This window comes from Platalea leucorodia, assembly GCF_965183815.1.
Source record: "Platalea leucorodia genome assembly, chromosome: 2".
Taxonomy (NCBI): Eukaryota; Metazoa; Chordata; class Aves; order Pelecaniformes; family Threskiornithidae; genus Platalea; species Platalea leucorodia.
This window is the reverse complement of record NC_138824.1, coordinates 30,249,245-30,274,847: the sequence shown is the minus strand read 5'-3', so window position 1 is coordinate 30,274,847 and position 25,603 is coordinate 30,249,245. Positions and strand designations below refer to the sequence as shown.

Sequence of the window (25,603 nt, the reverse complement as noted above, 5' to 3'; positions counted from 1 at the left end):
CAAACGGGTGCCGAGCTTTACTCACCCCCCCCCTCAGCCCCCCCCCGTTTCCCTCCCCCGGCCTGAGCGCCCACGGTCACCCCGGCCACCGCCCTCGGGTGCCGCGGGACGGGGGGAGCTTTCCGCCGGCGGGGACGGCGCAGGGTAGCAAGCCTCAAAACAAAAAAAAAAAAAAAAGAAAAAAGCGGGGGGTTTTTTTGGTGGTTTGGTTTTTTTTTTTTTTTTGCTTTCAACTCAGGTTTTTTCTTTTCTTTTTTTTTTTTTTTTTTTTTTTTTTGGAGAGCGAGTGCTCGCCCCTCCCGCCCCGGGAGGCAGAGCCGCCGTGCCCCGGGCGGGCGGAGGCCGGGAGCGGGCTTGTCCGAGCCTGCCGAGCGCTCCCGGCTCCGGCCTCGGGGCTCGGCGGAGCTGCTGCTGCTGCTGCTGCTGCTGCTTGTAACGCGCTGGGGGAAACCTTCGCGGGGCTCCGGCTCGGTTGGCAAAACCTTCTATGTTTAGACGGGGAAATCCTCGCTTGCCAGCACCAAGGCCGGCGGGGTGCCGCTGCGGGGTTAGAGAGGAGCCGGAGGGAAGGAGGAAGGCTGGAGGCGTGCGTGACCCTGACACCGGTCGTGTGATCGCCCTAAAAACACCCGTGATGGACAGGCGGGCGATGCGTGCGCCCAGCAGAAATAACAGCCGTCGGACCGGGCGAGGTTTGGATTTTTTTTTTTTTTTTCCCCGGCTCCTTGAGCTTTTGTGAAATCTATGGGCGGGCGATTTCTCCTCTTAATTTATACTTGGTGACAACGGATGCCTTCCCCATGATGATTTTCTGGGGGAGAGTGCGAGTCCCCCGGCCGCCTCCCCGCTCCCGCCCCAGCCCACGCACGGCCCCTGCTCGCTGCGGCGCTGGGCGGCGGGGAGCGCAGGTGATGGCGGGGCAGAGCTCCGAGGGAATAAAATAAAATCGGTCGGTGTGGTGCCTTTCTTGAAGCGTCCCCTGATGCCGGGCTTCCCTCTCCTCGGCGACCTTGTGCTTGGCGGCCAGGTCTCCGTCCCGCTGCGCTGCTCTTGCGACGGGACACGACGCCTGCCCGTCCTCCGTGAGCTCTCCGTGCGGACTGCGGCGGCTCTTCTCCTGCTCTGCTATGGGTAAAAAAGAAAAAAAAAAAAAAAGAAAAGAAAAAAGAAGGGAAAAAAAAAGAAAATAACGAAAATTACCTAGTTCGAAGACGGACAGTCTTCAGTGACACCCAAAAGACGGACCGTCTTTTGCGTACCAAACCCGTGGCAAAAGTGAATTCTTTTAACAGCCCTTTAACTGACGGCGTAAAAATTGGCTGGTGGTGGAAAGTAGTAAGTAGTGGTAATAAAGACTAGATCCAAACTATGAACCGTGAATAAGCCTTCCTGGAAAGAACTGAACCGCATAGGGGGTAGGTAGGCAATTCGCTTGCTGCTTCTCTAAATATTTAGAAGAAAATGGGCGAGTGACGCGCTGGCACTACTTTTTCTTTTTTCGAAACACGCCTCTGAGACAGAAGATTTTAAAAAAAACCCAAGCAGCGTTGGGATGGCAATGGGCGAGGGAGGATAAAAGCGAGAGGCGAAGGGCGTGAGCGCGGCAGGGCGGGCACGGCTGCCCCCCGCCCGCCCGCTCGGCTCCGGCAGAAGCCACGCCGCTCAGAAACGTTGCAAGAGCGCTTTGGAAGCCTCTAAAGAAAAGCTGAATTGTTCCAACTTAGGTAACTTCAGGCAACTCGTTATATGACCTACATTGCTTTTTCTGAGTCAGCAGCCGCAGCCCCGGCGGGTCCCGCCGCGCTCCCGCCGCCCCGCACCCCGCGGCCGGGGCCGCGCCTCCGCCCCCCCCCCCCCGCCCCCCCCGGCCTCCCTGCTCCCCGGGTTTACAAATAAACTCGCCTGGATCGAGACGGTTTCACTTCTGCCGCCAGGAATGCCTCCGCGTTTTGGTTTGGGGTTGGGTTTTTTTCTTTTTTTTCTTTTTTTTTTCTTTTTTTTTTCTTTTTTTTTTTTAGGTTTGCGGACAGAGCAGCGTGCCTGCTTCGGTGGCGGTTTACCGGCTGGTTTGTCAGGGTTCCCCCTGATAATTTAAGCGGAGGACAAGTTTGTTTTGTTTGTTTTTTTTTTCCCCCCCCAAGTTTTTAAGAGCTGTACTTTATTTTCCGAAGGGATACCGATTGTTTCTTGCACCGGGCAATAGGTGCCTTATAGGGAAAAGTTACTACATGTTGCACACTGCTTTGCTCTTAAGATAGACAAGGAAACTCTGAAGTTCCTATCAAAAGCTTACCAAACAGCTTTCCGTATTCCTTCTGTAATGTAATATCAAAGTAGCAACGATTAAGCTCCAAATGTCCACATTCTCACGACTCATAGTTTCATCCAGTTTGCAGCGAGCTCGGACAGTGACACCGACCTTTCATTAAACGCAAGGGAAGAACCAAGAATGTTTCAACATCTTGATTAAAGTCATCCGTGCGCGAAGTGACCGCATCACCCCCGCCGGGCGAGGGACTGGGAAAATCAACCAGTCAGCTTTCTTTTATATTCAAAATGAGCAAAGAGGCGAGATGAAATGACCTCCAAAAAACTCCGCCTTTTGGGAAGGAGCGCTCGCTGCCTCCCCCTTGCCCCCCGCCGCTCCCCCTCCGTTCTCACCTCTTATTTCTCGACGCGCCGTTGCCATCAGCAGGCAAACACGAAACGACAAAACTCAGCTCCAAACGCCTGGATTTTCCGGTCAGGCGTTTATCGGGTTTGCACGCCGCCCCGAGCGCTGCTTTTGGTATTATTATCATTATTACCGAGACCTTTTTGCAAACTTTTAGGGTTTTATTGGCCAAGTCCGGTAACTCACCGCATTTGAAAATGGGACGGAGAAATCGCATCCAATTTTCTTTCCTTTGTTTTCTAAAAAAGAAACTTTCACAGCGGTAGTGGGGAGTTGATTTGATGCCCTTTGCTAACAACTTTTAGCAGCTGTGCGTTTCCTGCAATGGTGATATTTCAGTCTCCCTTCTTAAGAAACCAGCGAAAATTTGGAGATAGCGATCGAAAGCAGCTCCCTGTGCCCCAAACCAGCGAGGGAGGGGGCCAGGAAAACCGCCGGCTGTGATTTTGGGGGTCGGGGAAGGGCTGTTTCCCGGTGGGGAGGCGGCCCCTCTCCGAGCCCCGACGGACGCGGGTGTGCGGCTGGACGCGGGGGGACGGCCCCGCACCCCGGGGGGAGCCGCGGCCGCGCAGCCACCCCCGGCTCGGCGCTGGGCGGCTGCTGCCAGCCAGCGCCAAATAAAGGCAACGCCTTCCCCTGCCTGGCTTCATTTTTTTTCTTTTTTTTTTTTTCTTTTTTTTTTCAGAGAACCCCCAAAATTCCCCCGTGGTGTCACGGAAAGAGAGCGGTGGTAACCGCCACTTCAGAGCTCTCCTTGCCCGCAAGCCCCAAATGTCAAAGGCAGGGGAGAAGGCGTTTGTGCTTAGGGAGGGGGGAAAACCAAAAAATCAGACAGAGCTGGGGAGGAGAGGGGTGTGAGGGAGGAGGGGGTGAGAAGGGCTTTGGCCGTGCCGGTGCGTCTCCGCTTCCAGCGAGGCGGGAGGGAGCCCGGCGTCCCGCTTTCCCCTCGGCGCTGCGCCCGGGCGCCCCCCGGGAGCCCCGCGGCTCCGGCCCCCCGCGCCCCGCGGGCAGCCCCGGGGGCCGCCGGCCGCCCCCCGCCCCTCGCCCCGGCGCCTCCGGGGGGCTGGGGCTGCCCCGCAGCGGGGCGAGGGAGGGCGGCGGAGCCCCGCTCCGTTCCCCCAGATGGCTCTCCGTGCGGGCAAGCCCGGGAACGGGCTGGAAAAGCGAGGTTGTGGGAAACCTGTGGAGGGAACGGACGGGATCTGCGCGTCAAAGCGAAGCTGAAGGAGCAGCAGCCGCAGTTAACGCGGGTCGCTTCCACCGAGATTTTGGGGCTTTTTTGTTTTTCGGTCTGGAAAGTTTTTTTTTTTTTTTTAGATATCTAGAGCCGCGTAATTTCGTAATTATTTTTTCAGACATCGTTGTCTCTATCCAGCGTGCGCGACCAGGTTGTTAAAGACTGGATGATATTTGCTCATACCAACTGGATCTCTGCAAGATCTAATTAACCCCGTGCGCCTCATCACGTTTCTTTTACCGAACAAACTAGCTATCTGAGCAGCCTGCGGTCAGCTCGGTGCTGCTCTGTATTGCAGGACTGAAAAGGTACGATGCGATGTATGCAAAACGATTGTAGCCTTTCAGGGGATTACGGAGGTTAAATGAAAGTCCCGGGACGGTAAAAGCAAACAACTGGTAGCTGTCCAAGAACAAAATCGTTATTTTTAATTGAGCCGAGGTTTGGGGTTTTTTTTTCTTTCTTTCTTTCTTTTTCTTTCCTAGCGTAGCTGGAAAGTGTCTTTGTTCTGTGTAAATTAGTGGAGGCTTTAAAACGTGCTCGTCACGAATGACTGGCGGGGGGATATATACAGCAAATAATGACAACCCTTAGCGAAAGAAATCCGGTAACCTGGGTTTGGGTAGCGGTGTCTCAGCGACGACATGTCTTTTCCAGTTTGGGTTTTTTTTTCCTTCTTTTTCTCTTTTTTATTATTATTTTTTTAAAACTTTAATTATTTCAGAGCTGTGGCCAAGAGCAGGGGGTGTCATTTCAGAGATACCCGCCGTGACCCCGGAGCCGCCCCTGGCCGGAGAGGGGCTGCCGGGCACCGGGGCCGGGGGCACGGGCAGGCGGCTTCTCTCCAGCCCCAAACGTTAAATATCTCTCCCCTTTTCGTTCCCCAGTCCAAAGATTTGGCTGATAATAACTAAATCCGTGTGTGACGGCTCGCTTTCCTGCCAGGCTCAACAGCCAGCTCGTCCCCTCGATGTCAGGTTTCTGAGCGTCCTGCTTTCGGACACCCTTTATCCTCGGAGATGTTCCCAAGCCCGTATTTTTATGTCCCCCCCGTCCCTCTCCCGCCCCAGTGGCACCGGGGCTACCGGTTTCATTTCTTGTCCAACTTCGCGTAGATTTGGGTGTAAATTCAGGTAGTTTGAGCTCTACAGACGCCTACGTTATCTTCCTCTTCGGCGTAATTAAATTAAGCGATTTTAAATCTCGTCGTTAAAGATACCAAATGCAAATACTCGGCACCTTGGGTGTCTGCTGGTACTTTTATTTCTCCCGGCACACGAGGAGTTTTTTAACATATAGAGAGAAGCGAAGAATCACCTCCTTGTAGCAGAAGGTCAAACGGTGCAATTAGGCAAAAAAGTTCAGAGTCGGAAAAGGCTGGAATATCGCTGTAAAAAAGCAGCAACAATTGGTTTGGGTTTTTTTTTTTTTTTCCAAGTGCAACCACCTTCTGGGCTTGAGATGGTTGCTTCTTCTCGGTTATTTACTGGCAGATGCCGAGCTCCCGCGGGGCCCGATTCTGCTGCCGGGGAGGCGAGCGGCGGCGGGGCCGGGGGCCGGAGGGGTCCCGGCGCTGAAGCCGCCTCCACGGGCTCGGCTCTTGGTCGGGCGAAGCGGGGCGGAGAGCCGCGGGCAGCCGGCTGCGGGGCTGCTTCCCGGGCTTCCCTACTTTTGCCTTCCGGGAAAACGAGGGGTTACCGTAAAATGTTCACATTGCTCGGGTGGAAACTTTCCGGTGTATTGGAAATACGTGAAGAGAGAAACGGTAATGACACCACCTCGAAAAGTAATTTCTGACTCCCTGAAAAGCAAGACAAGCTTTCAGGACCTGGGAGTCACTGACAGCCATTTCCATCCCGCCCCGCTGAACCCGAAACGCCCGTGTTTGGGGGAATTTCGGACTTTCCTTTTCGATCACCCCCGGCGAGCGGGGCAGCCCTCCTTTAGCCACCGCCGGTCCCGCGGTCCGTGGCTACCGCCGGGGCGCCGCCTGCCTCGCCCGCGGGCTGCCCGGGGGCCGGGGCTGCCCCACGGCCGCGTTCCTCCCCCCGCGGCCGCGCAGAGCCGCGCAGAGCCGCGCAGAGCCGCGCAGAGCCGCGCAGAGCCGCGCAGGGGGAGCGCTCCGCCACCTGCGCTGCGCTCCCCGGCCGCCACCAGCCCTTCTGCGGGGCTGCAGCCGCTGTCAAGTCATCAGTGCTTCTTAGCTCTTGTTTTTTGGTTTTTTTTTTAATTGTTTCTCTGCACCAGCCTCTTATCTTTTCCTCGCAGACACTCGAGCCAGTGAAACCAGTGGGCGTGCAGGCAGTTGCGGCAGCCCGGAGATCTCGCTTTTCTCCCCCTCTCCTCTAAACGCTGCAGTTAAAATGCTGGCAGTCTGGTGATTCGTCTCCAGCTGCTGCTGCTGGTCAGTATTTACCACCAGACAGTCATTTATCTCCCGGGTTCAGCTTTTTTTTTTCTTTTTTCCGGAAGGAAAATGCAAAAAAGAAATTTGTGTTCGGCCATTTTCTGCAAACATGACTCCCCGAGCTGCGGATTTGTCCGTGCTCGGACTTTCCTGGGGTTGCTGAAGCGTTGCTGGCGTTTCCCTGCCCGCGGTAACTGTGCAAACACTACAGCTGGGCGGCAAAGCAACTTGTGGGTCCCATCGGCAGAGCCCCCGGCTCCTTTTCCCGCTTGTGTCTCTGTGGCAGTGACCTTGTGCTGTCCCGGGGCACGATTAACCAACCCTTCCCGTGGCCCTGGGACCGTCACCGAGGGGTGCACTCGCCGAGTCCCTCCGTTTGGTGCCGTTTGGCTGGTACATGGCGGGCGAGCCTCGCCCTAAGGCAACCCGGGGCACGCGTGGGAGGAAGATGGGTACCCGCGGCGGAGCTGTGGCAGTGCTGGGACAGCGCTGGTACTGTGCTGGGACAGCCTACGACTCTGCTGGGAAAGTCTGGGACAGCGCTTGGACAGTCTGTGACTGTGCTCGGGTAGTGCTGGGACAGTTGGGGCGGTGCTGGGACTGTCCTGGGACAATGCTGGGACAGTTGGGACGGTGCTGGGACAGTCTGGGATTGTCCTGGAACAGTTAGGATAGTGCTGGGACATCCTGGGACTGTGCTGGGACAAAGCTGGGGAAGGCTGGGAGTGCCCTGGCACAGCCTGGGGCAGTGCTGGGACAGTGCTGGGACTGTCCTGGGACAGTCTGGGATTGTCCTGGAACATTTAGGATAGTGCTGGGACATCTGGGACTGTGCTGGGACAGTTAGGATAGTGCTGGGACAGTGCTGGGACAGTTAGGGTAGTGCTGGGACATCCTGGGGTGGTGCTGGGACAAAGCTGGGGAAGGCTGGGAGTGCCCTGGCACAGTCTGGGACAGCTGGGACAGTGCTGGGACAGTCTGGGGTTGTTCTGGAACAGTTAGGGTGGTGCTGGGACATCTGGGACTGTGCTGGGACAAAGCTGGGGAACGCTGGGAGTGCCCTGGCACAGCCTGGGACAGTGCTGGGACTGTCCTGGGACTGTCCTGGGACAGTCAGGATAGTGCTGGGACATCCTGGGGTGGTGCTGGGATTGTCCCGGCACAGTCTGGGACAGTGCTGGGACAATGCTGGAACAGCCGGGATAGTGCTGGGACGTCCTGGGACAGGGCTGAGACAGTGCCGGGCCGGTGCCGGGACAGCCGGGGCGGTGCTGGGCGGGCTGGGAGAGGGCAGGGCCGGGAGGAGCGAGCCGCCGGGCCGGGCCGGGCCGGGGGGAGGCAGGGCCGGGCCGGGCAGGGAGGCAGGGAGGGGGGCGCTGCCTGCGGGCCGGGCCGCGGCGGGGCTGAGCCTCGGCCTCGGTTCCCCCTGGTCCTAGCGGGGAGCGCGGCGGGGACGGCCGCTGCCCCGGCCCCGCCCGGCCCGGCCCGGCCCGGCCCCGGCCCGCCTGGCCCTCCGGGCGCCGCAGCGGGAGGTCGGTGCGGGAAGGGCCGGCCTGCGGGAGCTGGCCCCCGGCGCTCCGCTCCCCGGGCTCCCTGCCGCCAGCCGCCGCCGCCCCCCGGGCGCTCCGGTAACACGGGGCTGCCGTGCTGTCGTGCGGCGGCGTTCAAGGAGCGTCCGCATCCCCCACCTCTTCCACGGAAAAATCAATATCTAGCCCGGAGCTCGAAAAGACGGCTGATAACATCAGCCCCTTCTGGCTTATCTGCAGCTGCACCCGATACACCTTGTGGTTTCCTCCCTCCTTTTTTTTTTTTTTTTTTTTAAATTATTTTTTCTTCTTTTCCCCCTGCCAGAGCCCACGCGGGTCACCCGGAGCGGCACCACCGGCGGCACCCCCTCCTGCTGGGAGGCCACCCCAAATCCTCCCGCTAACGGACCTCGTTCCGCCCGTTCCTTTGGGGTGGCCGGGTCGGGCCCGTTATCTGGAAACTAAAGGGCAAAAGACACAAATAAAAAACTGCCATAAACTTTTTTTTTTTTTTAATTATTTTTTTACAGTAGAGTTCTATTTGCACCTCAGCCGTGGCCTTTTAGAGCTCCTAAGCAAGCTGAAAGCTGCTGGAGTACCTTATGTATCTGTGAGCGTGGGACAACGGTTCCAGGAGAATAACTTAGACTTATTATATAGAATTATACAGAGTTATATCAAAGATATCAATACTCATCTACTGAAATTGCAAATTATTTGCGCTCTGAAATGCTGGTGGCTCTGAAAAGATGTTTTCTTCATTACTTTTGCTTAGAGATATAAAATGCAGTTCTTTCTTGGCCATGTGCATTTAGCGGATCAAATTCATTAAGGATGTGTGTTTTGTACAATCCCACAGGACAACTTTAATCACCGGTGAAATTTTATTTGACTTGGCAATGTAACAGTGGGGATTTGACTCATCAAGATGTAAATTAAGTGTAAACAGAGAAAAAAAAATGTTTCTCTGCATACATCTGAATGTATATTTCCTCATTTTAATAGATCAGTTAATAATACTTTTCAGTCATAAATTAATCAGTGCTCTAGAGGGAATTCAGGGAAGAGTAACCAAAAAGATTAGTGTACTAAAGGGCTAATGTATGGAGAAACTTTGTTCAATATCTGTAATGTACGTCTGCATAGATAGAAATGAAAGTAGTTTGGGTAATGAAATGTCTGTGCTTGTGGCCGGGGAGATTTGCGATGTGCAAATGCACTGGTACTGCTCCTGCTGAAGCGCTCGCTCACACTAGCAGTGCTCAGTGCTTAAGGACAATCCTAGGTTCCAGCCTAGAATTCAAACTGGTTTTGAGTTGTTGCTTCAAGGTATGCAAACTCTAGAGAGAAACAAGATTTCAGAAGCTTCACATGCCTGGCCTGTTGTATCACCTCACTCTACGTGACTTAATGTGCAACTACGTATTTGTCACTCTTCTGAGAGTCCAGATTTTCGCACGTATTTCACAGCAAATTGAAGCACTTGATTTGGGACTTTGTATCCTACCTGTGAGGCTAGGTCCCTGAAGTCTGGACATGGCAGCATCTATCTTATAGGTACTGGACCAGTTATGTCTCTTTTTCCTTGTATTGCAGTCATTCTTCCCCACAAAGAAACAAAAGGCTGTTGGGAAAAACATCTGAAGGAGAAGAATGTGTCCTCAGGATTAGCATCTCTTCACTTTAGTAAGCATTTTTAAATTCTTTTTTATCAGCTGTTACACCCTGTTCTTGTTTGTATGTTGCCTGCTTGGCTTATAAGCTTACTTGGGTAGGATCATTTTGGGGGAGTCCAGAAACCATCTAACTCATTATAGCAATTCTGTATACTGACTTACAGTGATTATGGAGAGTTGTAGCATGCTTATAAAATGTGATAGTCATGTCATAGCCATGATGGCCTAAGGATGTAAGCAAGACAGATAACAATTATAAAATGTTATATGAAAAGGAAGTCTTGCTAGTTATTAAAAGCATGTCAGTGTAAAATGATACTCAGAAAGTATTTGCTCATCACACCATGGTTACCTTATTTTAGTAAATGCAGCTTGCCTTTTATTAGAGCTCAAGTGAGTGGCTCAACTACGTGTGACACTACAAAAACTGTGACTAAGTTAATACAATCAAAACATCTTTGTACAGACCCTTGCTTTCCGCATGTAACACACAATCACTTCTAGGACCCATCGGCTGTCTCTGATACAGGTTTCAGGAAGGAGACCAGCAACACCTAATTCGCTGCCCAGAAGTATGTTTAGTTCAGAAACTTTGGCAAAGTTTCCCACATGAGACTCTCATCCATCTGAGAGCGTCTTGAATTATTTTGTGCTTGAGTAGCTCAGATGAGACCACAGGCCTGGATCCCCAAATGTCACCTGGGATCCTTGGGCATCTGACTCCTGTTTAAATATTTCTTGTTGGGTAGTAGGAGGTAAGTATCTGAGTCGCTTTAGATTTTGAGCCTCATTTTTTTTCTTAGGCCTTATATCAAAGATCTCTCATTGCATCTGTAAATGTACATTTACTAGAAAGTAATCCTGGACAAGAATATTCTGCTTCTAATGAAGGGATTTCAGCTGTTCTGGTCTAGTCTCCTGCACTGCACTGTTAGAGAACTGAGCTCCATTTTGTAATTGGCAGGAGGTAAGAGTATTGTGGAAGTAAATCTCTTAGCTCCTGAGAACAGGAGAGAAGCATCAGTCTGTTGAAAAGGTACTTAGAGCCTCCAAGGTTAATCCCATACAACTTCATTTGGAAGTAAAAAGAAGAAATCTCAGAAACGGTGGAAGAAAGTATGGGAGGGGGAAAGTGAAAAAAAGTGGGGAGGAATAAATGAGAAGAAGGAGGCACGTGTCTGAGATATCCAGGGTCATCTATAAATCAATATATAACTGGACAACTTACGTAATGCTCTCAAAACTCATATTGTAAATAATGTGACAATAGAAAGAATCGTAGTTGAGGGATATTCTCACGAGTGTGGGTAGGTGGAAGTTTTGTGTGTCTTCAGTAGAAACTACTTTCAGCTGCACTAGAACCATTCGCTAATGCAGTGCCACTCAGAAGGGCTTATCTGAGAGCAGTTATTATGTCTTTATAATAATTTTGAGGAAGAAATGACTTTTCGTTGTTGCCATAATTAAAATAGTTATTTTCATTACATTTATTCATTTATTTCTAAATTTGGATGGCTACTGCCGGAGCAGGTACAGTAGATAACATACGTCTGGCTGACTGGCCTATCTCAACATCCCAGGAACATCAGCTGCTTGCCCACCTCATGCCAAGTTTGAGTGGAGAAATGGGCCTCGTGTGGTCTCCCAAAGCGCAACAGACTGTGGGTCAACCAAGGGCTCCCTATCAGGCAAGAAGCAATCTGCACAGGGGCCTTCCCGTGACAACGCGTGCCTTCCCAGAAGCTCTCACTGAGGAATTATAATTCATAGTACTCTGCCTGAATGAGTTTTATTATGCAGAAGGCAATTACATGGAAATAGTTTAAAATATGTAGGTTATTGGTATCACATGGGCATGCACGCTAATTGTATCAGCTGACTGAAGAAACAAGACAAGGCTAATTAGCAGAATTAGGTTTTTTAACAGTAGCTCTGACCGTTGTCCTGCCAGCACTGCTGCCCTCAAAGAGCTTTCTGGAATACATACATGCTCTTGCCACCTTACTACAAAAGTCGTCTACTGGGAAAGTTTGTGATTGTCTCTACTCCTTCCTTTTGGAGCCCTAGATCTCCGAGGAAGGAAAATAAGCATGTCATGTGAAAACCCCCTAAAGTTTGTACTGGATATTTTAACTTCCCTTTGCAAGGCAGCTGCCGCATTTGCGCGTGTGGGAATCTGGTGAGCCATACAATCTTGGGCTGAGGATTTCTATTCACTAGGGATTAGCTGAACTGTTTTCCTAAATCAGTCACCAGATCTGGATTCAAAATTAACAAAGTGGTGCTGAGCAATAATGTAGACTCTAGGTAGCAGCTTTGCAAATTTATTCAATGAAAGCATTATAAAAGCAGGCTGTCTAACTGCCTTAGCTTTAGTGCAGTGAACTCTGAGAACTAGCAGACTTACTGAATTTATAACAAGTAAAAAGCTCAGGTTCATTCAGCTCCAAGGATGCTGAATGAGAAATGCTGGTTTTTGCACAATTACTCTAAACACAACTACTCACAACAAAAAATTTAGAAGATGGAGAATGACTGTATCTTAGAAAACAGTGTTAGAAGGGACCTCAGAAATCACTGAACCTCTCCCTATGCGCCGATGACCTGCTATCCCTCTGTCTTCCATTTGTCTAGCCTGTTCCTAAAGGCATCCAGGGATGGAGATTTCAGACACCGCTCATGTAATCTATGCCAGGGTTTAACCATCCTTCATGTTGGAGGTCTTTTCTTGGCGTGTTTTCTGTAGTCATCTGTAGACTAAACCATGCCAGCCCTTTTGCTTTTTCTACATAGGTGTCAGGGTTTTTTTTGACCTCCGACAATTCTTATCTCTCTTTTCTGAACTCTGTCCAATTTCTCTTTTGCCGTATCTCCAACTAGACTCAGTATTCCAGCTAAGAGCTCGCCGCTGCTGAGGGAGCAGACACCTCAAGTTTCCTAAAGGCTGTCTTACTCTTTATGTGTCCCACTATGGGATTTACTTTTTACTTTTTAGTTGCAGCAGCGCAGTTGATTATATCCTGGCTGTGCTCCCCTAGCTCCTTTACATGGGGCTGCTGTCTTACCAATTCTTGCCTAGCCTGTATTTGTGCAGTGTAAAAGTGCAGGACTTTGTATATGTCCTTATTGATTTGCCACCTAGTTTTAAGACTCTTTCTCCAATTTGTCAAGATAATCTGAATTTCAGTCGTATCTTCCAGTGAGCTGGCAGCCTCTATTGGCATGGGATTATCTGCAGTAATGAATAAGCATATTTTATCTTCCCTCATTCAGGTTGTTAATGGAAATATTGAGAAGGCCCAAATTTAGCACAGGTTCCTGGGGAATCCCACTCTCTACATCCTTCCATTTCAATGACTAACCATTGATAAATGCTTCTAGTGAATGACTCCCCAGCCAGTTTGTACTCATCGTATACTAGTTTCCTCTAAACTGTATTTCTCTGTCTTAGGTAGAAGAATAATACATGTCAGTGTCAAAAACAGTCAAGATATGACACCTCCTGCTTCTCCCATCTGTTATCCTGTTGCAGAAGGAAACTAGATTAGTATGTCACCACCTAGTCTTATCCAGAAAAGACTGTATACACTTAATTCAAGCCTTTATGAGGCCTGGAGCAGCAGTTCCTAAACTATGGCCTCAAGTGAAGGCACTGCCTATGAGAGGAGGCATCAACCTGACTGAAATCAAACCAGAGAAGTGGGGGGTCACAAGCTGAAGTACATCTGTCAGGGTTAATGTGGTGTCACAGTCTGGGCAGTGGGGCTGCTAGAGCAACCTGATGTGAGACACTGCCCTAGAGCCTTTTTCCATCCGTCTTTTCTACAGGTGAGTATGGTGTCTGGAGACACTAGTGTTTGAGCCAAGTGACGTTTAGATGCTATTTGTAGCAAAAGCAAAAGAAAACTGTTAGATTGCTGGAACACACCAAAAGGAAAAGAAACCATTAAAATATGACTTTCGTTCAGATATGTAATGAAAATGCACTGAAAATGTCCTACACAGGGACAGGGGAAAATAAAACATGCAGCCAGAGATCTGAAACCTAGAGTCATTAACTTGATCATCCTCAGCAGGACACGCCAAGATGAAACAAATATTAGGGAAAACTTGATACACATTAATATAATTTATCTTTGGAGGTGTACAGTGCACACCATGTCACGTCACACCTCTTTATAGTCAGAAGAGAGAAGTAGGTACTTTGAGTATATAATTCATCTAATCTGTTTTAGAGAGGCGTTGCACCCAGAAATACCCATTTGTGTAGAACATGATCTGACAGGTCAGAGGTAGACATCTGTATTTTAGATGTCTAGTGTTAAGTTACGCAATTTTTGCTTTTTGTGCCAGGTGCGTAACGAATCACTTCTGGTATCTATTAATTGTTATGAAAAGAGAGGCAAAATCTCCACATTGGGAACGCCCAGTTGATTTGAATTTTAGGAAAGCTTGATATCAGCAGGGCATTATTTAAATGTATAGCATCCAAATGCCTCCCACTATAACCTCATATATAATAATGAGCTTTTTATCTGCTGGGTATATCACTTCTCTCATAACTGCCATCATTCCTCTTGTTGCCTAGTTAAGAACTGCAGGTTTAGATAGAGCCTCTCCTAGCCCTGAAAAAATCTTAAGAAGAAGGAAGGCTTTATGGCTCGCATTAGGGAGTTCCTATTAAGAAACAGCCACTGTCAGAGTTCTTGGCATCAAAAAGTCCTACCTGTGAGACACAGAAGTTAATCTCAATACATTTCTAATGCAGATTTACTAAATAGTATTAAGCACCTGTGCAGATACTTATTCAGAGTTTGAATCCAATATAGTTTACTTCACTTGGTTGATCCAGATTAATTTTCTCAAACTGCCTTGTGTGGACAAATCCTGAGCATGTCTTTGGCCTGATAACAGAGCTAAACTGTCTGTGCTACAATATCTGTGGATCTGGATGGCGAGCGTCACTGATGGAGTTCCACAAGACAGCGCCTGACCCGGAGCCACTGGCTTCTACGTTGCTACTTGAGGGGTTATAGAAGCCAAAAATGGCCTGGGGATTTTATTGTAATCTGATAGATCTGATGACCTTGTTAATTTATAAGGTCATGAATATTAAAGTCTGGTTGCATGTGTGACTACTCTTTTAGGCTTGGTATATAGAAGCCCAGTGTGCTGAACAACAGTTTTCAAAGGGGTTTTCCCAAGGCGCAAAGAGCTATTGTACGTATCCAACTATAGCAGTATGCAGAGCATGAGACACGCCGTTTACGCTAGACTTTTTCCCCAGAGTTCTGTGATGCAGATAAGACTGTCTGTTCTGAAACTGAATTGGGAAATTCAGTTGAGTTCTAAAACTTTGTAAAAACTCCAAAGAAACAGATAACAGTAACAAGACAATTCACTGCAGAAAGGAAGAAGCATAGGCAGGTGAAGCCCACACAGTTATATCTGAACACTTGGCTTTAAAATGTTAATTGCTATGTTTATACTTCTCCTCCTCCCAAACATTGCTTTGCTGGAAGGCTCTGTAGTATTGCCATAGGACCCCACAGAAGTGGTGGGTATATGCTTGGGCCATCTAGAACAACTTACAAGGTATTTTTTTCGACTCTGGGCACAAGGTCATTGAAATACAATGTCAGAAAATTACCTTAATTCAGTGCAAATGATTGGCATAGTTTCTGAACCATGTTAAAAGATTATGAAGTTGCAGTTTTCATGGTGATCCCCCAACCCATCTGTTTTGCAAAGGTCAAAGAATGAGATCATACTTCTGGGTCTGTGTTAACATTATTCTGCAGGGAAGTCACTGAAGAAAATGAAAGTGATCTTTACATATGACAGAGACGATACTGCTGCATTCTTTCAAGTTTTCTTTGGTATCTGTGTTTCAGAGAATTTACAGGCAACTTAAAAAGATGCAAAAATCCTGCACGAAATTGCATGCATGGTTTTGTATCACTATTTGCTACGTAATATGCATATATTTACTATACTAAGTAATTAGTGTGGGTGTAAATGCAAGACTGCTTTTTATACATTCAAATGATGAAATTCCTCAGTTTGTATTTACAGATTCAACAATAATGTAGTTATGCACTTTTTTTAATTTGCAAGTGGTACCACCCCCCCTGATAAATAAGACAGGAGAACTAGTGACGACCGATGTGGAGAAGGCTGAGGTACTCAAAAATTTTTTTCCTCAGTTTTCAATTGTAATCTCTCTTCCCACATCTCTCAAGGCCCTGAACTTCAAGGCAGGGACTGGGGGGATGAAGTCCCTTCCATTGTAAGTGAAGATCAGGTCTGAGACCACCTGAGGAACCTGAACATATGTAAGTCCTTGGGACCGGAAGAGCGGCACACCAGGGTCCTGAGGGAATTGGCTGACGTAGTTGCCAAGCCACTCTCCATCATGTTTGAAAAGTCATGGCAGTCAGGCAAAGTCCCCTGTGACTGGAAAAAAGGAAACATCACACCCATTTTTAAAACGGGTAAAAAGCAGGACCCTGGGAACTACTGACCAGTCAGCCTCACCTCCGTGCTCACTAACATCATGGAGCGGATCCTCCTGGAAGATACGTTAAAACACAGGGAGGACAGGAAGACAGGGAGGTGATTAGAGAGACCCAACATGGCTTCACCAAGGGCAAATCGCGCGTGACTAATTTAGTGGCCTTGTACAATGGAGCAGCTGCATCAGTGGACAAGGGAAGAGCTACAGATATCATCTACCTGGACTTTTGTAAGTCCTTTGGTATGATCCCCTACAACATTCTTACCTCTAAATTGGAGAGCTATGGGTGTGATGGATGGGCTGTTAGGTGGATAAGGAATTGGCTGGATGACCGTGTCCAAAGAGTTAGAATCAATGGGTCAGTGTCCAAGTGGAAACGAGTAACAAGTGGTGTCCTTCAAGGGTCCGTACTGGGACCAATGCTATTTAATATCTTCATCAACAACATAGACAGTGGGCTTGAGTGCACCCTCAGAAAGTCTGCAGGTGACACCAAGCTGAGCAGTGCAGCTGATTCGCTAGAGGAAAAGGCCATCCACAGGGACCTTGACAGACTTGAGGACTTGAGGAATGATATCTCCAATATCAATACAGACTGGGGGATAAATGGATTAAGTGCAGCCCTGTGGCGAAGGGCTTTGGGATATTTATCACAGAATTATAGAAAGCAGTGCTAGGGCAGATCTGAGGTCATCTACTCCTTCTCTCTGATCAGGGCAGAATTAAATATACCTATGTTCTCCTTAACAGATATTTGACTAACCTGCTTTCCAAGACCTCCAAGAATGGAGATTTCAGAATGTCTCAACGTGTTTCACTCCAGTGTTTAATCATTTTAGAGAACTCTTTTTGAGAATAACTTATTTTTCTTGACCTCTAGCCATTCTTGCAGCTTTGCTTTTATTTTCCATCTTTCCTGATGTGCAGTGCCCAAAACCGGATGCGATGTAACCTGTGCCAAATGGAATGGAAGGATTCCTTCATATCCCTTGTCAGGTGTACATCCCATCATATGATGACTGCTTTTTTTCATAATGAAATGACATTGTTGATTGATCTTCAGATTATTCAGCTATAATCCTAGGGTATTTTTCTCAGAACTGCTCCTTAGCCTATCATTCCCCATCCTTCATATGCTGCCTAAATGTAGAGCTTTATTCTTGTCTCAGTAGAATTGCCTCCTATTGTTTTCAGACCATTTCTACATTTTGTTAAGATCATTTAGTTCATTACTAAGCTCGTTTGGAATATTCACCTATCTGCCAGTGAGAGTTGTGAGGCCTGGGGAGAGATTTTAGATGCATACTTTTGGGGTAAATGGAGGTGTCCACATGTGAGTTGGGTGTCTAAATGCCTTTTGTAGTCAAACTGGCCAATACGATCAATGGAGCTTAGAGACAATTCATCTCACTCTTATGTAGATATCTACATTAGGTCAGCTGACATTCATTGTACCATTCATCATTAATTAATGTTAATTCAATGTAAACGTATCAAAGGAGGTCTGTAGGCCTACTCTAGCTTGGAAGACAATATGAAATAACACAATAAAGCTCTCTGAGAAAGACATTACAGCAATTTTATAGCTTGTGCAGTAGGAACTGGAAGTAGGAGCCCCAATTACGCCTTCCTTTCTCATCTCTTTGTTCACATGGAACAGCTCTGCCTCTCACCTGCCTACTACTAGTTTTTAATTATGAAAATATTATGGAGGAATCTTGTTACAAAGCAAGATAAAAAGCTTATTTTTCTCTGAGTCTGTTAAATCACAGAACATATACTTTCTCTGCACAGGACTCCATCCAATGTTGAAAAGCAGGCCCAAACTCTGCAAATCTCTGCCTTTTGGTTCCTTGGCAAAGAAGTAGAACAGCCCTAGTGTTTGCTTGGATATATTAGTTAGGGATAGTTTGTTACTACTGTACTTCATAGTTGCTATATTTTTTGTTACGGTAGGTGTTTCTCTGTGTTTGTTGGCAAATAAATAAAATAGTAGTTAATATATGTGCAATTTGTTTTAATGGTCAGCTTTATGAAATTCCCAGGCTTTAAGCCATATGTGAAAGAAGTATGACATGGTGGCCACAATCTATGTTCTGCTCTTAAGAAATAGGCCACATTCCTTCCAAATGTGCAGTTTGTCATTCATTGTGAATGCCCAGAGAAGACTTGGGGGTCAAAATTGTTAGTCTTTGTAATGTGGAAGACTGTGATGATAATATCACCTAGGTGCATCTGTGCCATAATGCACCGATGTTTTCCTCTTCTGAAATGCAGATGTAGATGTCTGCAATATGGATGTTTGTATCTAAGCTCATCACCTTAGGTAACGTTTATGGTTAATGGAGAGGAGTAGGTAATTCTGGGGAATTATTAGTCTGACCTGGTTTTTGACATTTTCTTTATGATGAGAAGAACCACGTTACAAGTATCTGTTTCTCTCCTCTAGTGTCCTGTTAATGAGAGGGCTGAGGCCACCCACTGTCATCAGCTGCACCCAAGACCAGTGTTTCTAGGAAGACCAGTGCTGTAGCAGCAGTCTGCTGTCACTGAAGCCCACAGAGAAAGGGAGGACAGCTCTTAGCTGGCCTTTCAGTCACCCTCATTGATACCAAACAAGAACAGGACACAAAACACTGAGGCTGACTGAGCCAGTGTATTGCAGCTGGCACTGCAACAGACAGTGGAGGTTGAACTCTCAGAAGCAAAAGCACAACCAATTTTAGTTTTTAGATCTTCAGTATTTCCCAGTCACTGATAAAACTGTCACTTTCAAGGAACATAATGTCCCAATGTTTTCATCTGATACTATATCTTGTCCTTCTGCCCCTGATGGTGTTGATGTTCTCAGATGGTATCTCTGGACTAGATTCACTCTAGAAGTGCAAAACCCCATATTTATAGGGAGCAAGTCCTCTCTTTGGCTTTCCATTTGGCTACAGGAAGTATTTTTCATCATAGGTTGCAGTGAGGAGCAACAATCCAGCCAATCCTTCTGGTGTCTTTGTTGTCAGAAAAAACGATCTATCAAAGCCAATTTAGTGGGAACTTCAGCCAGACACTTATGAGTGCTGATTCTTTGTTATTTTCTCATTATGTGTCCTAGGTTTCTAAAGGTCTTGACATACATCCTCTACCAATAAGAAAAAATCCCTCCTCATGAGATTTAAGCAAGTTACTTTTATCTTTAATGGAGCCATGTTTGAGCATCTGTCATCATGTTCACTAAATCATCTGTCAATGAAATCCACATTTTTAGTAGCCATTACCTCAGCTCAGGGATAAATAAAGTTCTAGCTTTTATGTCTAATCCTCCATATTATTTTCAGGTGGATAGGGTAGCACTGAGGGCACATCTTAAATTTATTCTAAAGGTAGTTTCAGATTTCTTATTAATCAGAATATCCACTTACCAATATTTTTTCTCATGACCCAGCTCACTGGTAGAAGGATCAAAATGTTGATCTTTCTTGAACATACTGTCTTAGCCAGACAAAGATCTTCTGCAAATCTGTGATGCTCTTTGGTCTCAAACAGCCTTTGTTGTTCAGGATCAAACCTAAAAAGACGTAGCCCCAACTTCAAACTCATTCGAAATGAGTTAGCAGACTTTATCAGAGCCACCTTTGATGTTATCAAATTAGATCCACCAACCCATCTCAAGGCATATACAACTAGAGCACAAGGTACCAGCACAGCAAGTGCTGGCAGAGTTCCAGTAGCTGAGGGCTGTAGAGACACCACTCGATCACTGATACTCAGATCTACGAAGCAGTACTCCTGCTGGTAGCACAAAGGCTTGAAGGACACTGATTCTTCAGACTTTATTCCAGTCTTTGTTAGCTCGCATTTACTGGTGTGCCTGCACTCCTAACAAAACACCCAGAGAGAGTTTCACAGGTGCTAGAACTTGAAGAAAAAGGAGTGGTTGCCTTCGTCACTGCAATGCTTCGATAGGTTCCTTGTATGTAGCTCCCACAACCGGCCCTTCTGTTCCCCAGGTGGAAGGCTTGCCATGTGGACTCAGAGCCGCTGAAGAAGTGGGTGGTGATCTGTTTACATGCTTGTGGGAGGAAAAGCGGAGGTGAGCAGGTTACGCACACACCTTGTTGTGGACACATAGCAACATTAGAAACATTTGAATTCTTATGTAGAAGGGACATATCCATTTAGAGTGGGTTTTACCTGCATAGAGCATCCCGAAGTATCATAGCTATTACAAGGTTAGTGACCCTCTGTATTGTTCCTTGTAAAACACTTGATGTGAAACACAGTGCTCTATCTTTGCTGGGTATTCTCATTGTTATTATTATTAGCAGCAAAGAACCTATGGTTGCTAACACTATTAGTAAGAGTCGAGTTTTTTCATAGGAATTAGACCTCATTAGAAATCTGAAACAGGATTTGTTTTGTGTGCTGCTAAATTTTCTTTATTAAACCCAGTGATATATATCAAGATTACATGCCAACACACAGAAGTCCTTCAGAGTTGTTATTTTAAGCCTGTGTCAATGAAGAGTTTATTCTGAAGCCTTTCAAATGTGTATGCATATACGTTATATATATATACACATATATGTAGTGACAAAGCAACTAGTTTAATACATTTTATGGATCCAGCCTGGAGTTCTGCATACATGAACTTGTGTGTGGTCAAGGAGGCTTGCATATTTTTGAACTCTAAGTTGGCCTAATAAAAGATATCAGACTACAGTGCTTGCTTTGTCAACCCTGTTTTGCTGGTTCAAAATGACTTGCAAGATTAATTTTCAATTTTCAACATAAAAACCAAGAAAAAGAAGTGTTTACTTACTGCAAGGAGTTGATTCCGTGTTAATGACCCTGAAGGAGGCTTGTACACAAGGTATAGATTGTTGCCAATTTGTTGTATATTCATGTTACAAAATATGAAAATGTGAAGTTATACCATCTTGAGGATTTTGTTTTTATAAGTAGGATTGGTTAAAAAAACCTTTAAGTAATCATACTGTGTGTTTGATGGTGGAAATTAGTATGAATGTTTCTGGCAGTGGAATGATGTGATGTGGTTATGCGTTTCTGTTTTTACTGCCTGCTCAGTATTGGCCTTTTACAAATACAGATTACCATGTCGATGGAAGGAATTTACAGCTTTGGCCCCCTTGTCTCACTCTGTGTTACAGCACCTTTTTTGTACTTTATGTTACATATCCTCCCAACTGTATTTTTCTGACAGAAAAAGGAAATGTCTGTGGACTGAGGTCCTGAAAACGTGTGAGCTTTACTATTTAATTGGATGAAATGAGTATTATTTCCCACTTACCTTGATTTTCTGTGGGGTGAAAATCTTGCTTCTCTGAAATCAGTAGCAAACTTTCTGCTGAGTACGACAGGGTGGAGAGTTCATCAGTGATCCTTTACCAGCTAGTGATGTTGCCTACTGGAAGCTCAGAAAAAAACAACCCCTTAATAATAACAACGTTAGAAAGAATACTTTTTAAAAATCAGGATTTAGAACCGTCAAATAAAATCCACAAATAAAATCCAAGCTGAATACAAAAGTTATATGTATGATATGTTTAATATTGTTAGTTTTGGGGCCTCACGGCCCAGATAGTTAGAGCTGCAAGATCCGTTTGTGTTATGTGGGCTGTTACACTACATCCCTTACTTACCTCATCTTGTGGGCAAGGAGCTGCTTGCTCTGACTTCATGGAATTGCAGCTGTATTTGTGGAGTGCTCTCGTCCTTTGGCACTCCCTCCCCTCTACATTAATAGTGTTTGAATGCACCAGCATTTTCTCTGGAAGCAAACTTCAAAATTTGTCTTTAATCCTGATGCAATGCATATTCAGAATTTTTTCTTTTCCTGGAGTTTAGTTCCAGAGGAAAACATACTTGACTGGTGCTCCTGCCAGCCAGCTGTGGTTTATAACAATAATTAACAGTAAGATACTGCAGCAGAAATGGGGAGTAGAGAAATGCAATCCAGCAGCTTCAGTTATGTGGTTCTGTTCACTTCTACAGATTCTGAAGTGCTTAACAAACAATCTTACAGGCAGGACGGGCAGCTCTGCCCATGAGGAAGGTTTCCTAATGCTTCCTGTTATAAGATTCTGTTTTCATCTTTTTCAGAGCTTTGCCGAACTTAATGTATTTAGGCTAAATTTATTTTTATCCAATGTCAGTCTCTAGGTTTTTTGTTTGTTTGTTTGTTTTTAATTTTTGAACTGAAAAGTGATTGAACTATTTATAAAAAGAAGGCTAGTAAAAAATACGTTTTTCTGCTTATGTAAAAAAAATCTGACCCCTGTATTTTAAAAGGTCTTGGAGTAAAGACAAACCTTTCTCTGCCTTTGAATCAGGTATGTGCCTTTTGCCATCCTCACAAAGCCTTTCAAATCTGGTCGACTGTTTCAAGATGTGGAAAAAGCACGGTTACCAAATATTCCATAGAGATTTACTAAAGCCTAACAGCAAATATATCCTGAGATTTCCTCTTCTCTGCCTCACACTGCTTCTTCCCGTGGTCAGACTTTCCATAGACCGTCCTCACAGAATGACTGAGCTGTCACTAGCTGGGTGCACCGGAGGCCAAACCAGAGGTGACCCCTGCAGTGCTGTCCCTGGGCATTACTTTAAGCTGCAGCGATGCTGTGCAGTGGAACCAAGAGTAGGGAGCCTGTCCCTCCTGAGCCCGAATGCAACTCAGGGCTCCCAAATTTTATCGTTCGTGTGCTGTTGGCAAGCCTCCAGCATAGTTTCTCTTTGCCGCTAGCCTGAATACACATAGAGAGTGGGACAACCTCAACAAGGCCCTGAGCAACCACATCTAATGTTGCAATTAGGCCTGGTTTGAGCAGGGGGTGGGACCTCCTGAGGTCCTTCCCAATCTAAGTTAGTCCACGATTCTGTGTTTCTTTGCTGTCCGTTTCTCTATTAGTCTGCGTAGACCTGAAGGTACTATGCTAGTTGATGGGTCTCTGTGGGTATGATGCACATCATAGTGGAAATAGTCTTTATTAGTTTGTTTTTAAAAACAAGTATATGCAAAACACCTCATTAAGATAATATTCAAGCTACATGGACAAGTCTCCTAAAATTAAGAATAACAGGATGATCTTTGCATCCTCAGTATGCTTCCATCATGTATTTGCATTGAAACACTGACTCTAGTTTTGTGATTGCGCTGCGTTTTTTTCTCATATGGCTTCATCCCTATATCTAGCACGGATCTGCTCTGAGATGAAGCAGCACCAAGGAGAACTGGTGGATGGTAACTGCAGAACTCTAGCTCACTTGTTGAGAAGGTGCAAGGTATTTTCTGAATGAAGCAGGGCATGGTAGAAAAAGAAAAGAGGGTCTCCAGGTTAAGGTAGTTGAATTCTGCTCTGAAGATCTGGACAGTATCCCTGCCTCTTCTACTGTGTGGTAATGGGCAAACATTTCTCAAGTGGTTATTAATTGCCAAAAGAGCCTTTCTGCTTGTGCCAGGAGTATCTGGAACAGGATGATTGTGCAAATGTCACCCATCAATCACAACTCTTTCTTTGGTAATGTCATGTATGACATTCCCTTTAATAAAGCCTTCATCAAGTCAGGTTAGGTAATTGATAGTTCCTTATATCTGTTTATCATCTAATATTCACTTTATATTTACACATTATACTTATAATTATTTATAAATGATTATTTGGCAATGAATTAGGCAAACTATCTCGAAAATCTCTGAAATTCATGGAAATGTTCAGGCAGCATATGAGATTGTTTTTCAAACCTCAGCAGGCTTAATTAAATCCTGCAGTTCATTCATTTGCGCTGAAGTCAATTGGAGTTTTACATGTGGAAAGTCTGCGAGATCAAAAATTATGCCCAATGGGCACATAGCTCTATAGAAGAAAATGTCTGCTCCGGATGGTAGTATTTCTGACTTCTCATCAGCTAGACTCTCTCTCCCCCCTCACTTTTTCTCTCTTTCTCAATTAGCTTTTCTTGCATTTTTACATGAGTGGTTCTGAAAGGGTTCCTGGAAAAAAAACTTGCTGCATATACTATACATGTTTTCATTTACAGATCACTGAAATGGATAGGCAGATAAATAAATAGATAGGGTTTTCTGAGCTTGTGAAATATGTCACATAATATGAAACCCTATTCTAAGCCTGTTTTGTCAAATATGTCAAATGGTATTTTTGGAATTATATTTCTGGAGTATATTTTCAGCATTTCTTATTACTGTTCTTGATCTATGCGCCCTTGCTTGACAGTCCCTTAATCTGTCCGATATAAACCGAATGAATAGCAGCATTTAAAAATATGGCTTCAGGGACTCCTTAGGAGGTTTCTTTGTAAGTGTACATTTACTAGTTCATCTGTAAATTTATTTTATGAGGTGTTTAAACCTCAAGAAAACTGAAAAGCATAATATTAATGCCTGGTTTACATCTACTGAAGTCAATGGGAACTTTGCAATTGACTTTAATGGTAGCCTGTGTCCTCTAATTGTGAAAGTGGCAAGGATGATATACACAAAACCACAAGGAGAGTTTTCTGTTTCATCATATCCTATTCTGTTTGCAGATGCATAAGCAAAGTACAATGTGGTTTGTTCTTGGATTAAACAATTCAGTGTTTGGACCTAATCCTGAACCATGTCGCTACTTTAGGTGGAGTTTTGCTTCTCAAAAGATCACGAACTGCTCATTCTCTGTGTGGCTCACGGAGGTGATGAGGTAGGAAATCCAGCCAAATTTTCAAAAGGCTTTTGAAAATTACGCTTTTGGTTTTGATCTTACATCTGCCGTATGGTATGAGTAATGGAAGAAGTTGATGAAGCAGTTTTCTTCCTAATTGTCTTGGTTTTTTTCATGTGATCAATTTTGACAGGGTTCCTGGAAATGCACATAATATCTGTAGTGCGTATGTACATGTTTTCCCTTAAGGTTCACTGAAGTGTAGTAGAAAGTTTCCATCACGTTATTGTAATCCCAGGCATCATTTTCGTATTGTGTTAGTGAAAGTGAGTGAGAGTACACCACAACAAAAAAAGACTCCCAGAATTCAGCCTTTTTTCTGTTAGTTTAACAAGCACAGCAGTCTGGACAGGCTAGATCTGGTAAGCAATTTGTAGTAGTAAATAATGCTAGACAAAAATTCCCACAAGCTTCTTGTTGAGTCTGCTTCAGAGGTATTACTCATTTGGTGGCTGAAATGCTGGGCTTGCTTCACATTCTTAATGCTTGTGAAAGATTTAAATATTTTGTTGGTAACTGGAGCTGGTAGCACGCTGCAGACAAGAGCTCGTCAAAAGTTTTCAGATGGGGCCGTGCTCAGTTGGAAAATGCCACTTGTGCGGGGTGAAGATGCTGTCCCCAGGGTGCATCAGCTCCACTGAAGCCCCAGAGGCAGCCGAGCTGGGAGGCTGCTGCCTCCTCCCCACCGCCCCCACCAGCCAACCCTCGGGTCTCCGCTGGGCTGATCAGACCCTCGGTGTGGCAGTAAATAACGAAGTGGGTAAAGTCACCTCTTAAGGTGGACAAAAGCTATGCCACAAAATTAGAAGGGAGTAAATTCTGCTTTCGCCC

At 46.0% G+C, this 25,603-nt stretch overlaps 2 long non-coding RNA genes across 11 annotated transcripts in view; one reads left to right on the top strand and one right to left on the bottom strand.

Moving 5' to 3' along the window:
* Window positions 1-306: 306 nt before the first annotated feature.
* LOC309603000 lies at window positions 307-3,257 on the bottom strand. Of its 2 annotated transcripts, none has more exons than XR_014230760.1 (4): window positions 2,662-3,257; window positions 2,294-2,419; window positions 1,903-2,083; window positions 307-1,125 (listed from the first exon to the last, which is right to left on the bottom strand). It is a non-coding gene; the product is annotated as an uncharacterized lncRNA (long non-coding RNA). The 2 variants fall into 2 exon arrangements; XR_014230761.1 differs by having other exon boundaries at window positions 307-1,122.
* Window positions 3,258-3,747: 490 nt separating this feature from the next.
* The window catches only part of LOC309587163, a 36,792-nt gene continuing 14,936 nt past the window's right edge, over window positions 3,748-25,603 (top strand). For 6 of the 9 annotated variants that reach the window (XR_014227510.1, XR_014227511.1, XR_014227512.1 and 3 more), the window contains exons 1-2: window positions 8,211-9,533; window positions 24,686-24,751. This is a non-coding gene — a long non-coding RNA (uncharacterized lncRNA). Of the gene's footprint in view, window positions 4,220-8,210; window positions 9,534-20,041; window positions 20,125-24,685; window positions 24,752-25,603 lie in introns of those variants that run through there. The other 3 variants (XR_014227509.1, XR_014227516.1, XR_014227508.1) reach the window with 3 other exon arrangements.